Consider the following 17,434-nt stretch of genomic DNA (forward strand, 5'->3'; position numbering starts at 1 on the left):
GATAATAAATTAGAAATTTGTACAGGATGACAATTACCCTATGAAGTTACAGCTGTGCTTGTGTGTACCTTGTTAACCAATTAGCAATTGCTTGATTGCCTGGCTTAATAGTATAAAGATGTATGCTGGAGAGAAATAAAGAATTCTGCTTACAATTACATTGACTGTTGGACTCTGTCCATGCTCGTCTGCGATGCAACATAGGACCCTGCGAGGTGGGAGGGTGCCAGACCTTGGGCTTCAGCCCCAGCCGGAACATCGACACCACCATTAAACAGCCCCACAGCCTGAGCCGTGTGAGCCCAAGTCAGCGGGCACGGGCCAGCCGCCGGTGTCTGACTGCAGCGTAGGCGTGCCCACAGGGACAGAGAGGCCTTGCCACAAAAAGCTCAGAGGCTAAATAGGCCAATGGTGGGAGGCGAGTCTCCATTTTACAGATGGGGAAACTGAAGCTCTGAGAGCTGAAGTAATTTGCTCAAGTTTGCATGGAGAATTTGGGGCAGAACTGGGAACTGAACCCAGATTGTTTGAATTCTTGCCTCTCCCCTTAACCCCAAGCCCAGCGTGTGTGTACAGCTTGTTTTGGGCTGTGTCTGCCTTGCATTGGCTTCCAAGGGAGGCTGTGGCATTTCCTTCATGGAGGTTTCTAAGACCAGGTTAGAGATACACCAGTCTGGGAATGTCTAGGGATACTTGGTCCTGCCTCAGCACAGGAGGCTGGAGTAGACGCCCTCTCAAGATCCCTTCCAGGCCTACACTGAAATATTTCTGTTTTGTGCTGTGCCCTTGTGACGGTGCTGCCCGTGGGAGCCAGCTGAGGTCACTCAATCAGGGTGAACTGCAAACCAAACGGGGCAGACAAACCCCAAATGCTGGTGGTTATTCCAATACTTAGATTTACCAACCAGCACAAAACAGCTTCTACAGTACCTTACTGGTCACTTAGAAGTCCAAACCCCGCAGTTCCCTTAAAGTGCCCAGCCTCAGGCCTCCGTCCAGACACACCTGTCAGATATGATGATGATTCCTGAGAATCTTACTTCATCATATAAAAGAAAAGGTTCTTCCAATCCCAAAGGATCAGCCACATACCCAGGTCCAATTATAACTTAGATCTTACCCAAAATACACGCTATAGCCAATTCTTATTAACTAAGCTAAAATTTATTTAAAAAGAAAAGATAGAGAGTGTTGGTTAAAAGATTAATCTACAGACAGACTTGAATTCAATTCTTGAGGTTCAGATACACAGCAGAGATGAGCTTGTAGTTGCCAAAAGTCCCTTTAGAAATAGTCCATAGGTTATAGTCCAATGTCCATATTCAGGGTGGCTCCAGTTAATGACTGGGGATCTCAATCCTTATGGCTTAAGGTTTCCCCCTCTTGAAACCCAAAGCAGATCTGAGATGAAGCAGGATCCTGTCCCAGGCTTCTTATACATTTCCAGCAGCCTTTCGGCCTGAGAAAACAATAGGCTTAACTCCTTCTCCCAAACATCCTGGCAATTAGCACAGAGTAATTTATCCATTAAACAGTTCAGATACAGGTTAGCACAACCTTCAAAGAGACACATAGACAATAATACTATTTCACTCAAGTATCATCATAAATGTTAATATTCCTCTTTTGATCTTTGAATTAAAACTATAGCAATAGACAAGACTTGTTTGCTTGCATCACAAGACCTGAGCAAACATCTCCCCTTCTACCTCTAACAATGCAGACTTGCATTTCAAAGCTCTAGTCATTTACATATCTTCCTAACCCGTCCTCAAGGTTCACCCATGGGTCAGGTCAGTCTATGAGTTAATTAACTCTTTCTGGCCCTGTCATCTTTCAATGAGATATTATATCACAGTCATAACGTCACAGCCCTGTTCTACGCTGAGCTGTTTTGCATGCTGCCGTTTGTGACTGCACCATGTTGTGTTGCATAGTTTTATGGTGCATTGTTTTGCCTCAGTGTATTTGGTGCCTGTGTCGTGCTGGTTTGAGTTGAGCTCTTTTCATTGAGTAATTTGGTCCTAGGGTGTATGAGTGAGCATTGTGTTGTTTTCTTTTCCTTTGTATTGTCATTTTATGCTGTGTTTTTTTTTTCTGAATTGCCTGACATGTTGTGGGTTTTACTCTGTACGTTGTGTTTTATACGTATCTATTTCATAGCATCAGAGACATGTAGGGCTGGGCAGGAGCTCAAGATGTCATCAAGTCCAGCTCTCTCTGCGGGGGCAGGACCAAGTCTGCGTAGATTCTCCCTGACAGAGCTTTGTCCTTCCTGCTTGTCACGGAGTCCCCGGGCGATGCTCTGGAACTGCTCCCCACGAAGCCAGGCGGGACTTTGGGGAGCCTCCTCTCTCTTGGAGCAGACTGTCTGCAGGGCAAGAAGCTCACACGGCTTCACCTCCTGGGTCTCTCCTTGGAGCATTCAGCATCCTCTGCCCCTTTGTGCACTTCCAGGGGCGTCCTGGGGAAGCCACAGGGTCCTGCCCCCCCACTTCGCAGTCAGACGTGACTCTCAGCCAGCCAGTAACACAGAGGTTTATTCGATGACAGGAACAGGGTCTAAAACAGAGCTTGTAGGTACAGAGAACCGGACCCCTCAGCCGGGTCCATTCTGGGGCCCAGCAAGGCAGGCCCCCACGTCTGCCCTCACGCCTCATCCCCAGCCAGCTCCCAAACTGAAACCCCCTCCAGCCCCTCCTCCTCTGGGCTTTGTCTCTTTCCCGGGCCAGGAGGTCACCTGATCTCTCTGTTCACCTTTAGCCATCCCCTTGCGGGGGGAAGGGCCCCAGCCATTTGTTGCTAGGATACAAAGTGTCGGCCATTTATGCACATTGGAGACTTAAGAAATGCCTAGGGGAAACCGAGGCACGCACACAGTATTCAGAGGAAACATTAAGAACAGCCCCACTTCGTCACACTGCTCTTAAAAACTTCCAGGGACAGAGACTCCCCAGCCCCCCTTGTAAGACTATTCCCGAGCTGAACTGCCTTAGCTCTGGGGACCCCCCACAGATTTGAGTGGTGAGCAGCTCTGGAGAGAGAGGAGACCCCAGTGAGTGGGCAGCTGGGTAAATAGATTAAAGTTGGGAGGAGAAACATTGATGTGTCCAAGGTCACCCAGGCTGTCCTGACAGAGCTAGAACTAGATCCCAGTTCTAGTGCCACCGTACTGCTGGTTTGGGCACTGAAGGACTCTGCCACACTGGTGGTACAAACTCTTAGTATAGACAGAATTTACACTAGTGCACTCGGATTGGCACTGGTGCACCGTGTCCCAGTTGAAGGTTTGGGATGTGGGGGGACAGTGACCTCTCTGAGGCCTGGGGCTGGCTGAACAGTGCAGCTGGTAAGGGAGGGGCAGCAGAGAGTGCTGGAGGTGTGAGTCAGGAGCACAGCCCCACAGGGCTGGACACTGACTTCTCCTGACCCAGGACACCCCCCCCCCCAGCTGTGTGCAGGGACTGCAGCTGAGCTGCCATGGGCAACCCACCTGTTCCTGCAGCCTAATGCAATGGGGTCTGGGACCTTTCCAACCTGCGGGTGATGTGGCTCTGTCATTAACGGGGTCCGTTCCTGGCTCTGTCCCTGACCTGCTTGGTGGCCTTGGGTAAGTCACAGCCCCCTCTGTTTTCCTCCTACCCATTGTCTACTTGGACTGTGATCTCTTTGGGGCAAGGACTGTCCCTCTGTCTGCAGTGCCCAGCACAACGCGGGTGCTGATCTCAGTCAGGGTCTCTGCCGTGTGCAGCACGATGGGGCCCTGAGCTCCACCAGTGTCTGTGCAACGCAAGGCACAGTTTATAGACTCACAGACTTTAAGGGCAGAAGTACTAACCCTTCCCTGTGTCTACTGGAAATACCTCGCCTGATGCATCCTAGGACTGCATTAGCCTATTTCACGGCCACACCACATTGGCAGCTCATAATTATCCTGTGATCGACCAATGCACTTACGTCTTTCTCCGCCATCACTTCCAACTGATATTTCTGGGGAATGTCTGTAATTTTGCACTAGGGGCCAGGTCCTTGGAGAGACGGAACCTTGATTTCATTTTAACTTCTCCATGCTCAGCAGCTTCTGGAATTTGGTTCAAAGTATTTACATGTTTCCCTGCCCTGTTGTTAAAAGTGCTGCTATAGAAAGTGGGGAGGGGCAGGAACTCACTGCAGGATCAATAGCTGAGTCCCTTAGATATTTATAGCTCATGGGAAGGAGGACGGGGATTGGTGGGTGTCTGGGGATTTAATGATAAACACACAAATATCATTGTTCTTAGTGAATTTTCATCTTCTAATTCCCATAACCCACTAATTATCCCTGGCTGCCCCCGGCAGTCTGGGGAGGAAGTACTAGTCAACTCTTGGGGCCAGTGTGGAACCTAAGGCACAAGGATCTTTCCGTGGCCGGCTCAAAGTCACCCAGAGTGAAATTCACTTCCCTGGATAAATCCCTAGTTGCTGGGCTCTGCAGAGGGGTGGGGAGGTGAATTCCATCCCCCATTCTTGAGCATGGACCCCCCTCCAATGCCCCCCCCATCACAGACAGTGCCCCTGCCTTCCCCTGCAGTGACGGACCCACTTGATGCTGCCAGAGCCATCTGCCATGGGGCCTATGGGGACAGAGGCCCAGCTCCAAAACTGCTACCCCTGCCCACAACCCCCAAGCTGTGCGGGAGTTTCCCTGACTTTCCAGTCTGCAGATGGGTCTAGCTGTACCCAGCCCGTGCACCCACCACACACAAACTTTGTCACAACACACATCCCAGGCTGGGGAAAGACCATCTGGGGCTGGCTGCAGTCTCCCCTTGCTGCTGTGAGGGGAATGGGGTCGTCCCTCATATAGGACACAAACATACCTGGGGCAGAAGGGAAATGTAGTTTCTTCCAGGGGCTTGAAATGTTTGATTTAGAGTCCTGAGCTGTGTCTTCCTGTTTGTCTCCTTCTGCCACTTTCAGATCTCTTGGAGAGACAAGGTGGGTGAGGTCATTTCTTTTAGAACCAATTAAAATCCCTCTCTTTGATATCTTGGGACCAACATGGCTACGACGAGTCTTTTCCATTTGTACCCGCTTCCCCTCTCATCTCCCCCTGAGCTGAGACTGTCCCATATGATGGGAGAATAAGGGTTCAGTCCTGTAACTGGATTGGGTCGTGCCAGCACTGACGGGAGTGAAAGCCTGTGTGCATTACTGACAGCAGCAGCTCTGGGACTCGGCGCATAGGGAGAAGAGATGGGAGTGAGCAGGTTATGTTTGTGCCGGGTGTGAGTTACTCATGTGGGAATTCTGGGCCACTGCGTATGCACAGAATTCACGTCCAGTGCAGAATTTCATTTTTTTTGCATGAAGAAAATAAATTCTGCCTGAGAAGTGCTGCAGTTCTGCCTTTCACCCACCCTGTTGCACCAGAACAGGCAGCAGCCAGCTGGGTTCATCTTGGTGGGAAATTGTTGCCCAGAGCTAGACCCCAAATGGGAAGAGAGTTAATGGGTGCAGCTTGGGAGAGTCCTGAGACACGGCTGCCGCTGGGAGTGGGGACAGGGGGGTCATTCTCTACTGGCAAGAGGGTGTGGAAAGGGCACAGAAGGAGCCAGTGTCCCCTGTGGAGACAGGTTATCCAGTCCCAGGCGCTTCTTCCCCCACCATACCCCAAACCTCTTCACCCCTCCAACCATCAGTTGCCAGGCTTCCCTCGCTGCTCCCCATTCCTGACTGGCAGAGACCCTCTGAGCCAGTCGTGTGTCAGGGCTCAACCCTCTGGCTGAGGCCTCAGGGCACTTTCTCCCCCTCTCGGGGCACCATGCCACAGGGGCCCCACAAATCTACATTGCTCAGGCTTTGGCTTCAGCCCTGGGTGGTGGGGCTCAGGGCCCTGGACTTCAGCCCCATGCGCTGGGACTTCAGCTTTCTGCCCTGGGCCTCAGCGAGTCCAATGGTGGCCTTGCTTGGCGGCCCCCCTGAAACCTGCTAGTGGCCCCCCAGCGGGCCCAGGATGGCTGGTTGAGAACCACCCCCTTACCCCACGAATCACAGCAATGTTCTGGTTACTGCCAGTCATAGAATCATAGAATATCAGGGTTGGAAGGGACCTCAGGAGGTATCTAGTCCAACCCCCTGCAACTAGTCAGATACTAACCCAGACACCAACTCACAAGCATTCAATAAAGTCTAAACACATTCTTACAATTCTAATAGCTCTTTTAACAATACTAACATAGGTGAGTCAGACTGATTCCAGCTCTGTGTTTGTCCATGTTCAGTTAAGACATGGGGGCTTTTGCAAGAGCTAACACCTCATCTGCCAGTGTCAGAGGCAGGACGGGCAGGGATGGTGTGTCTAGCCTCTTTGCCAGAAGCTGGGAATGGGTGGCAGGGGATGGATCACTTGATGATTTTTCTGTTCTTTCCCTCTGAAGCACCTGGCATTGGCCACTGAGTTAGATGGACCAGTGCTCTGATGCAGTCGGCCATTTTTATGTTCACAATCTGTCTGAGGAGTATCTGCTCATTTGGACTCACTGGGAGGCACAGAAAGAAACAAGATGTGCTGTGGCAAGAAGGCCCAGTCTCAGAGCCCCCAGGGTCACACTTGCCAAAAGCTAAACCTAGGCTCAGCCCATGAAAGAAGCACTCCCAGGAGAGACTGTATAAAGGCTGGAGCATCCAACAACTTTGTAAACCCCAGACAGCTGCCTTGGGGACAATGACAGGGAGAATCCCCTAAAGTGACTCCTTTGATTCTGCTCTTCTCTGGCCTTTGGTTCATAGAACATAGAACTGGAAGGGACCTCGAGAGGTCACCAGTCCAGTCCCCTGCACTCAAGGCAGGACTAAGTATTATCTAGACCATGCCTGAGAGGTGTTTCTCCAGCCTGCTCTTAAAAATCCCCAATGATGGAGATTCCACAACCTCCCTACGCAATTTATTCCAGTGTTTAACCACTCTGCAAGTTAGGAAGTTTTTTCCCTAATCTCCATCCTAAACCGCCCTTGCTGCAATTTAAAGCCATTGCTTCTAATCCTACCCTCAGAGGTTAAGAAGAACAATTTTTCTCCCGCATCTTTGTAACGACCTTTTATGTACTTGAAAACTATTACCATGTCCCCTCTCAGTCTTCTCTCCTCCAGACTAAACAAACCCAATGTTTTCAATCTTCCCTCATAGGTCATGTTTTCTAGACTTTTCATCATTTTTCTTCTCTTCTCTGGACTTTCTCCAATTTGTCCACATCTTTCCTGAAATGTGGCACCCACAACTGGACACAGTACTCCAGTTGTGGCCTAATCAGTGTGAAATAGAGCAGAAGAATTATTTCTCGCATCTCGCTTACAGTACTCCTGCTAATACATCCCAGAATGATGATTTCTTTTTTTGCAACAGTGTTACACTGTTGACTCATATTTAGCTTGTGATCCACTATGACCCCCCAGATCCCTTTCTGCAGCACTCCTTCCTACGCAGTCATTTCCCATTTTGTATGTGTGCAATTGATTGTTCCTTCGTAAGCGGTGTACTTTGCAGGTGTCCCTATTGATATTTACTTCAGACCATTTCTCCAGTTTGTCCAGATAATTTTGAATTTTAATCCTATCCTCCAAACCACTTGCTACCCCTCCCAGCTTGGTATTGTCCACAAACTTGATAAGTGTAAAAGAGACTGTTACTGGGAGGGTTTCCCGATTTCTCAGAGGGTTACACCCTGGTGTGAGGGCGCTAGGCCTGTACTGGAATAAGGTCACTCTGTTCTTCACAGTGTGGCAGAACCTAGAATGTCCATTAGCAGGGAAAAATCCTGGGGGGAATCGGCTTGTGGAATGGATGAAAACCCCGTCTGAATTCTCTCACATTGCCCTTCTCGCCCTGACAGGCTACAGACTAACGTCCACGTTTGCTCCAGATCATCCCGTCCTCCCAGGGGGCAGTAAATGGCTGCAATGGAGCTGGCTCAGGTAAGAGATTATCATGGAGCTGATGGTGGGCTCTGCTTGGAGGGAGAGGAGCAGTAAATGCATAGGAGGGTGGGAGCTGCTGGAGGTGGTGGGAGGCAGGAAATATTGAGGGTGGAGAAAGGGAGGGGACAGGATGTGACAAACCCGCTGAGACTTGTGTAATGTAGGGTGTGATGGGTTGTCACTCCTAGGGTGCAGTCTGGGGGGCTTCTGGGAACTGCTGTGCCCTCTAACCCTCAAGCTGGGCTGGCCCTTCTCACACTGCTTTGCTGGAGATTGTCAGTCTCTCCAGGCCCTGTTATCACCCAGCATGACAGCAGGTGGTGCCATACACCCAACTAAGCTACCTGAGTGCTTTACCTAAGCCACTCAAGGACAGATAGAAGACAACAGCCAATTTCCCAGCTCCCCAACCTTGCACACCTGCTGTAGTAGAAATCCAGAATTATACCATCTTATAGTGCACAGGGATCTCTATAATGTAATCTCATTAATATAATTCGCCTTCCCCTCAATATGGGAAAGATATGCACAACAAGCTTGTGCTAACCAAGCTCAGATTTTCCCCAGACACTTCATTCAAAATACTTAACACTGGTTAAGATAAAGCATAAAACGAGTTTATTAACTGCAGAAAGATCAATTTGAAGTGATTATTGTTAGAAGAATAAAGGAGCAGGTTGACCCGGAGGCGGATATGAGTACAGGCTTCTTTATTGCAATACTTGTTCCCCTCGACCCAATTGTTGAGTAAGCACTGGATTAATTACATCACTTTCCTTTTATCTCAGTTAGTATTGTAAGGGTTCGTGTCTTGGTCCCCTTGTCAGGTGAGGGGTCGCTCTTCACCTTCGGGGTGCCTGGGAACCAGGCCGCCTCACTACAGGAGGCTGAGTGGCAGTTCAGTCTTACACTCCACGCCCTAGATCAGGGCGGGGCAACAGGCAGTAGTCCTGGGCTCAGACCCTCAGGCAGGGGCTGAGCAAACACCCAGCAGTTCAGGGGCTCAGGCAGGGGCTGAGCAGCAGTTCAGTTTGTAGAGCCCAAGCCCTAGCTCAGGGCGGGGCAGCAACAGGTACAGGGCTCAGGCCCTCAGGCAGGGCTGAGCAGCCAACAGGTAAGTCCAGGCTTCTAAGCCTGAGCGTTGGGGGTGAGGGGGAGACGGCCACCCGTGAGTGGGGGTGACAGGGGGGACGCAGGCCCACCCACTCCACCGCATCCCAGCCCAGGGCCCTAGCAGCAGCGGGGATCCACTGCAGTCAGTGGGGATCCTGGCCGCAACACACTGACAGGGTCGGCGGCAGCCAGACTGGGGTCGGCTATCCCCGGGCCACTTGCAATCTCCCCCTCCGTTGGTACCTGTATCGTCGTGGATTCGGCAGGGGGGTCCACCAGCATTGGCTCCTCAGGAGACGGGTGCACAGGTGGGCTCGACTCCTCCTCTGGGTACCGGGCTCGGGGCAGGCTCGGCCAGTCCTCCTCGGGGTACCGGGCTCGGGGCAGGCTTGGTTCAGCAGGAGCTCGGGCACCAGCGTCTGTCGTCTCCAGCGGCCGGGGCGCAACTGAGTGCTGGGCCCGGGCCTTTATACTTCCTGTCCCGCCCCTTGACTTCTGGGGGGCGGGGACAGGCGGCGGTGGCTCCGCCCACTGAGGCGGCTGTTCTGGCTCGTCCCTCTCAGGTGCGGCTGGGAGCCAGGCCACCTCACTACACCCCCCCCCCACGCAAGTCCAGCTCCCGTACAGCGGGGTCGGACCCGTCCATGCCCCCCAGCCGGGAAAGAAAGTCCCCATTCGCGTGGTCCTTCCCAGCTCTGTGGAGGACCGTAAAGGCGTAAGGCTGTGGTGCTAGGTACCACCTCTGCAGCCTCATGTTGTGGTCTTTCATTCGGGCCAACCATTGGAGCGCGGCGTGGTCTGTCACCAGTGTGAATGGGGCTCCCAGGAGATAATACCGGAGGGCATCGCACGCCCATTTTATAGCGAAGGCCTCTTTTTCCACCACTGCGTAGTTCTTCTCCCTGGGGAATAGCTTCCGGCTGATATAGATGACTGGGTGTTCTTCCCCACCGACCTCTTGGGCAAGGACCGCGCCGAGTCACGCCTCCGAGGCGTCGGTCTGGAGGATAAAGGCCCGATCAAAATCAGGGCTGCGGAGGATGGGTTCGCGGGGGATCTGCCAATACCCCTTGCTCAGATCCAGAGTGGTGATGTATCGGGCTTCTCCCAACCGGCCAAGCAACTCATCTACTCAGGGCATTGGGTACGCATTGAACTTCGAGTTGGCGTTGACGCGCCTGAAATCAATGCAGAACCGTCTGCTGCCATCCGGCCTGGGGACTAGGACAATTGGACTGCGCCATTCACTCTGGGCTGGTTCGATGACACCTAAGTCCAACATGACTCGTTCCTCTTCCTCAACGATTGGCCGCATATGGTAGGGCAAAGGCCTGGCTGCACCTCGGATCACCACGCCTGGCTCTGTCTGGATGGTATGCTGGACAAGAGTGGTGCACCCCGGACGGGTTGTGAAGGTGTGGGGGAATGCCAACAAGAGAGACTGGATTTGTTTAAGTTGCTCTGCTGTCAGGGTCGGTCCAAGCTGGGGGCCTTCGGAGTCCACTGGTTCTGCCCCCTGGAGGCCCAGCTCAGGGTCCGGCGGGTAGGGGGTAATCAACAGCCCCTCTCGCTCTCGCCATGGTTTCAGAAGGTTTACGTGGTAGTGTTGCTTCTTTTTTCGCCAGTCGGGCTGGTAGATTTCATACGTGACAGGCCCGACCCTGTCAGATCACCTCTTATGGCCCTTGCCACCGGACCAAGATCTTTGATTCGCTAGACGGGAGGAGGAGTAGGACCCGGTCCCCGGGTTGGAACTCGCAAGTCTGCGCCCTGCGATTGTAGGTTTGTGCCTGAGACTCCTGGGCGTCTTTCAGATTCTCGCGGGCGAGGGCCCCCGCCTGGGCCAGGCGCTCCTGAAGCTGCAGCATGTATTTCAAGAGGCCTTGGGCAGGGGACGGGGCTTGTTCCCATGCCTCTCGCATCAGGTCCAGGAGGCCTCGGGGCCGTCAGCCGTATAGTAACTCAAATGGGGAGAACTTCGTGGAAGACTGCGGGTCCTCCCGGATCGCCAGGAGCAGTGGGGGTAGTAACTGGTCCCAGCGTCGGAGGTCGTCTGGGGGAAACTTCCGTAACATACTCTTCAGGGTCCGATGAAAGCGTTCGACCAGCCCGTCGGTCTGCGGATGGTAAACGGACGTATGCAGCTGCTTAATTCCTAGGACTTCACACACCTGCCGTAATAGCCGAGCGGTGAAGTTGGTACCCTGGTCCGTAAGGATTTCTCGGGGCAACCCGACGCGGGCAAAGATTTTTACAAGCTCGTTGGCGATGCTACGGGCCGTGATAGTCCGGAGGGGTATGGCCTCGGGGAACCGGGTAGCATAGTCCAGCAGGAACAGTATATACTGGAAGCCGGCCGTGCTCTTGGGGAGCGGGCCCACCATTCCATGGCCACCCGTTCAAAGGTGGTTTCAATCAATGGCATGGGAATCAACGGCGTCTTCGGGGTCTGGGCTGGCGCAGCCAACTGGCAGTCGGGGCAGGACCGGCAGTAAGTCCGTACCTCCTGATGTACTCCAGGCCAAAAGAAGCGGGTCAGAATCCGGGACAACGTCTTCTCATGGCCGAGGTGCCCAGCTGCCGGGATGTCATGGGCTAACTTCATGACAGCTCGTCGATGACACTGGGGAACGAGGAGCTGGGTCTGAGGCTCCCCTGTCCGGGGGTCCTTCTCCACCCAGTACAGGCGTTCCTGCCGTAACTCAAAGTGGGGCCATTGGGTGGCCTGGCGAGAGTCTATGATGGTGCCGTCGACGATGGTCACCTGTTCATACGCCCGCTTGAGGCTGGGGTCTGCCCGCTGGTTGCGGCAGAAGTCCGTCTGAAGGGGGGGTCCCTCTAGGGTCCCTGAAGCGGAGTCCCCTGACTCGTTCAGCTGCTCAGGGGGTTCGGACGGTTCCTCCTCGCCCTTTACGGCCTCCGGTAGCTTTCCTTCCCAGGCCGGCGTGATCGTCGGGCATTCCCTGGCGTGGCGGCGGAGGACATCCGAAAACTCGGGCTAGTCGCGGCCCAGCATCGCTGGGTACGCCAGGCGTGGGGCGAGGCCCGCTACCATCAGTCGGGTGACCCCTTCTATTGTTAGCTGGGCCTGAGCACTGTGGTACGGCCGAGTATCCCTGTGGATGCATTGCAACCGGATCGTTCCCAGGAGGGGGTCGGCCCGGGGCCCCAAGCTCTGGCGGACCAGCGTCTGACTGCAGCCAGAATCGATGAGAGCCACCGTTGGGGACCCCTCCAGGACCACGGGCACCGTGATTCTGGCAGTCTGGGGACGCCGGGTGCGGCCTTCCCCGGAGTAAACTTGGCCGAAGTGGCCCTCCATCGTCGGGCAGTCTCGGCGTAGGTGTCCATACTCCCCGCAGGAGAAGCAGGGTCCCAGGTCAGTTCGGCCTGGCTGGGGACATCTTCCTGCGGCCTCCCCCGGAGAGTCCCGCGTGGTCCCCCGCTTTACGGGAAGCGAGGTGGGCCCAGATCGCACCGGGGCCTCCGTGAGTCGGCCTTAGGGCTCGGGCCCCCGGGGGGACTCTCGGGAGTCCATCCGGGCCAGGGGGTCCCTCCTCTCAGGAGCGGGGCGACCCACCCCAGGGGTGGCGACTCGCGGGGTCGGGCCACGGGGGCCTCCGCCGCCAGAAAGTTCTCCATTAAGGAGACGGCAGTTGCCAGCGTCGAGGGCCGATAGCGGAGGACCCAGGCTCTCCCTCGTGGTGGGAGTATATGGAGGAACTGCTCCAACACTGTTTGCTCCGTGAGTTCCTCGGGCGTTCGGGTCTCTGTTTGCAGCCACCGCTTACATGTCTCCCGTAGTTCCTGGGCCACCATCCGGGGCCGGCCCCCTGTGGGGTAGGTCAAGCCCCTAAACCGCTGGCGAAAGGTCTCCGTGCTCACGTCCAGGGCGTCCAGAATCACTGCTTTTACTTGGTGGTAATCTTGGGCGGCCTCCGTAGACAGGCCCGGGTAGACCGTCTGGGCGGTCCCCGTTAGGTACGGGGCCAAGAGGGACGCCCACTGGTGTGGAGCCCACCCCGCGACGACGGCGACCCGCTCGAACGTTACCAGGAAGGCCTCTGGGTAATCACTGGGGCTCATCTTGGTCAGCCGGATGGGTGGGTTCGGCTGCGGTGCCCCCTCGGAGCCCTCCGGCTGGGGCTCCGTGGGCCGGGGCAGTGCCGCGGCCAACTTGTGGAGGCATTCCCTCTGGAAGTCCTGATGTCGCGTGGCCAGGTCTTGCATCAGCTGGTGCTGCTGGGCTCCCAGCTGTTCAACCAGCTGCTGCTGTTGCTGTTGCTGGGCGGCCTGCTGCTCTTGCTGTTGCCGGAGCTGGGCCGCCTGCTGTCGTTCCTGGCTTTCGGTCAGGAAGGCGAAGAGCTGAGACAGATCCATGTCTCGGGGTGGGGTTCGCTCCCCCCCAGGTCCCCTCTCAGAAGGGTCGAGGGCCCGTGCCCACATATCTGGGCAAGGGTCCCTGGTCAGGTGCCACGTGTAAGGGTCCGTGTCCGGGTCCCCTTGTCAGGTGAGGGGTCGCTCTTCACCTTCGGGGTGCCTGGGAACCAGGCCGCCTCACTACAGGAGGCTGAGTAGCAGTTCAGTCTTACACTCCACGCCCTAGATCAGGGCGGGGCAACAGGCAGTAGTCCTGGGCTCAGACCCTCAGGCAGGGGCTGAGCAAACACCCAGCAGTTCAGGGGCTCAGGCAGGGGCTGAGCAGCAGTTCAGTTTGTAGAGCCCAAGCCCTAGCTCAGGGTGGGGCAGCAACAGGTACAGGGCTCAGACCCTCAGGCAGGGACTGAGCAAACACACAGCGGTTCAGGGGCTCAGGCCCTCAGGCAGGGCTGAGCAGCCAACAGGTAAGTCCAGGCTTCTAAGCCTGAGCGTTGGGGGTGAGGGGGAAACGGCCACCCGTGAGTGGGGGTGACAGGGGGGACGCAGGCCCACCCACTCCACCGCGTCCCAGCCCGGTGTCCTAGCAGCGGCGGGGATCCGCTGCAGTCAGTGGGGATCCTGGCTGCAACACACTGACATAGGCTCAGGGTCGGCGGCAGCCAGACTGGAATTGGCTATCCCCGGGCTACTTCCAATCTCCCCCTCCGTTGGCACCTGTATCGTCGTGGATTCGGCAGGGGGTCCACCAGCATTGGCTCCTCAGGAGACGAGTGGACAGGTGGGCTCGACTCCTCCTCTGTGTACCGGGCTCGGGGCAGGCTCGGCCAGTCCTCCTCTGTGTACCGGGCCCGGGGTAGGCTCGGCCAGTCCTCCTCAGGGTACCGGGTTCGGGGCAGGCTCGACTCCTCCTCTGTACCGGGCCCGGGGCAGGCTCGGCCAGTTCTCCTCAAGGTACCGGGCTCGGGGCAGGCTCGACTCCTCCTCAGGGTACCGGGCTCGGGGCAGGCTCGGCCAGTCCTCCTCAGGGTACCGGGCTCGGGGCAGGCTCAGCCAGTCCTCCTCAGGGTACCGGGCTCGGGGCAGGCTCGGCCAGTCCTCCTCAGGGTACCGGGCTCGGGGCAGGCTTGGTTCAGCAGGAGCTCGGGCACCAGCGTCTGTCCTCTCCAGCGGCCAGGGCGCAACTGAGCGCTGGGCCCGGGCCTTTATACTTCCTGTCCCGCCCCTTGACTTCCGGGGGGCAGGGACAGGCAGCGGTGGCTCCGCCCACTGAGGAGGCTGTTCTGGCTCGTTCCTCTCAGGTGCGGTTGGGAGCCAGGCCGCCTCACTACAGCATGTACACGCCTACATCCATTACAACACCCTCCAAACCCTTATTAAGTAATAGAAATACCCATAGTGTTAGTATACCCACCCCTATCTATTATTCACAGGATTACACATATCATACAGGTTTCAGAGTAGCAGCCGTGTTAGTCTGTATCCGCAAAAAGAACAGGAGTACTTGTGGCACCTTAGAGACTAACAAATTTATTTTAGCATAAGCTTTCGTGAGCTACAGCTCACTTCTTCGGATGCATAGAATGGAACACACAGACAGGAGATATTTATACATACAGAGAACATGAAAAGGTGGAAGTATGCATACCAACTGGAAGAGTCTAATCAATTGAGATGAGCTATCATCAGCAGGAGAAAAAATACTTTTGAAGTGATAATTGAGATGACCCATAGAAGGTGTGAGGAGAACTTAACATAAGGAAATAGATTCAATTAGTGTAATGACCCAACCATTCCCGGTCTCTGTTTAAACCTAAGTTAATTGTATCTAATTTGCATATTAATTCGAGTTCAGCAGTCTCTCTTTGGAGTCTGTTTTTGAAGTATTTTTGTTGCAAAATTGCCACCTTCAAGTCTGTCACTGAGTGGTTAGAGAGGTTGAAGTGTTCTCCCACTGGTTTTTGAATGTTATGATTCCTGATGCCAGATTTGTGTCCATTTATTCTTTTGCGTAGAGACTGTCCGGTTTGGCCAATGTACATGGCAGAGGAGCATTGCTGGCACATGATGGCATATATCACATTGGTAGATGTGCAGGTGAACGAGCCCCTGATGGCGTGGCTGATGTGATTAGGTTCTATGATGGTGTCACTTGAATAGATATGTGGACAGAGCTGGCATCGGGCTTTGTTGCAAGGATAGGTTCCTGGGTTAGTGTTTATGTTGTATGGTGTGCGGTTGCTGGTGAGTATTTGCTTCAGGTTTGGGGGCTGTCTGTAAGCGAGGACTGGCCTGTCTCCCAAGATCTGTGAGCGTGAGGGATCATCTTTAAGGATAGGTTGTAAATATTTGATGATGTGCTGGAGAGGTTTTAGTTGGGGGCTGTAGGTGATGGCTAGTGGCGTTTTGTTATTTTCTTTATTGGGCCTGTCCTGTAGTAGGTGACTTCTGGGTACTCTTCTGGCTCTGTCAATTTGTTTTTTCACTTCAGCAGGTGGGTATTGTAGTTTTAAGAATGCTTGATAGAGATCTTGTAGGTGTTTATCTCTGTCAGAGGGATTGAAGCAAATACACTTGTATCTTAGAGCTTGGCTGTAGGCAATGGATCGTGTGGTGTGTCATGGATGGAAGCTGGAGGCATGTAGGTAAGTATAGCGGTCAGTGGGTTTCCGGTATAGGGTGGTGTTTATGTGACCATCGCTTATTAGCACAGTAGTGTCTAGGAAATGGACCGCTTGTGTGGATTTGTTTAGACTGAGGTTGATGGTGGAATGGAAATTATTGAAATCATGGTGGAATTCCTCAAGGGCTTCCTTTCCATGGGTCCAGATGATGAAGATGTCATCAATGTAGCGTAAGTAGAGTAGGGGCGTTAGGGAACGAGAGCTAAGAAAGCGTTGTTCTAAGTCAGCCATAAAGATGTTGGCATACAGAGGCACTGCTATGGGTACCCGCTCCACCAAGCCTTTTAAAACTCTTGGATATAAGTTATCTGGACCTGCTGATTTAAACATGTCTAACGTTAATAGCTGCTGTTTAACGTCCTGGTGAGTTCTTGTTGGAATGGAAAGAGTGTCGTCGTCAACATCTTATGATATGAGTTACAGCATCTGTTTTTCTCCAAATCCAGGGGAGAAATATTGATTGAGGACTTTTACCTCTTCTGCATTATTTTTGATAATTCTGCCATTTCCATCTAGTAATTTACCACTACCATTGTTAGGATTAATTTTGTACTTAATATACCTTTAAAAACTTCCTTCATATTTCCATTGATTTCTTATAGCCAGTTTTGTACAATTCTGACCTTCTCACTTACACTCTTAACTATTGACTTCCCCTTTCTTCCATATATTTTATTTGGAGGGTGTTGGGATTCCTACCAGGGAGACACCAGCAGGGTCCAGAGACAGCCCCATCTCCTGTATCAAGCTCTGGCTAGTAGGTATGTGATAAATGTGAAGACCCTGCCTCCGTCTGTCAGCTGGGAGACACAAAGGTTCTCTCTTTCTACCCTCTGATGCCTCCTGGATGCTCTAGACAAGGTGGGGTGGGACTCTGTTAACATGTGCCTTGCGGAGCTTCCATTTACCTGGTGCTGCTGTTCTGTGAATAATGGGACTTTGAGTGGGGCAGCAGGTACTGAGTGTTGGACTCTTTCTCTTTCAGGGGCCGGTGACCTTCGAGGAGGTGGCTGTGTATTTCACCAGAGAGGAATGGGCTCTGCTGGACCCCAGTCAGAGAGCCCTCTACAGGGATGTCATGCAGGAGAACTATGAGACGGTGGTCTTGCTGGGTGAGGAGTCCTGTCCCCTGGGTTATTAGAAGCTGTGGGGTCTCTAAAGAACCCGAGTAGTGATAACTTTATACCTTGATTTGTCATACAAGTTTTGACAAGTTTCCTTGCCCCCCTTTTTTGCCTTATCTCCCATACACAAGTATCATTTTTGGACATGTGCCTTTTTTGGTGCTGTCAGTCCTTTTAAAA

The sequence above is a fragment of the Mauremys reevesii genome, linkage group 23, assembly GCF_016161935.1.
Source record: "Mauremys reevesii isolate NIE-2019 linkage group 23, ASM1616193v1, whole genome shotgun sequence".
NCBI classification, from domain to species: domain Eukaryota; kingdom Metazoa; phylum Chordata; order Testudines; family Geoemydidae; genus Mauremys; species Mauremys reevesii.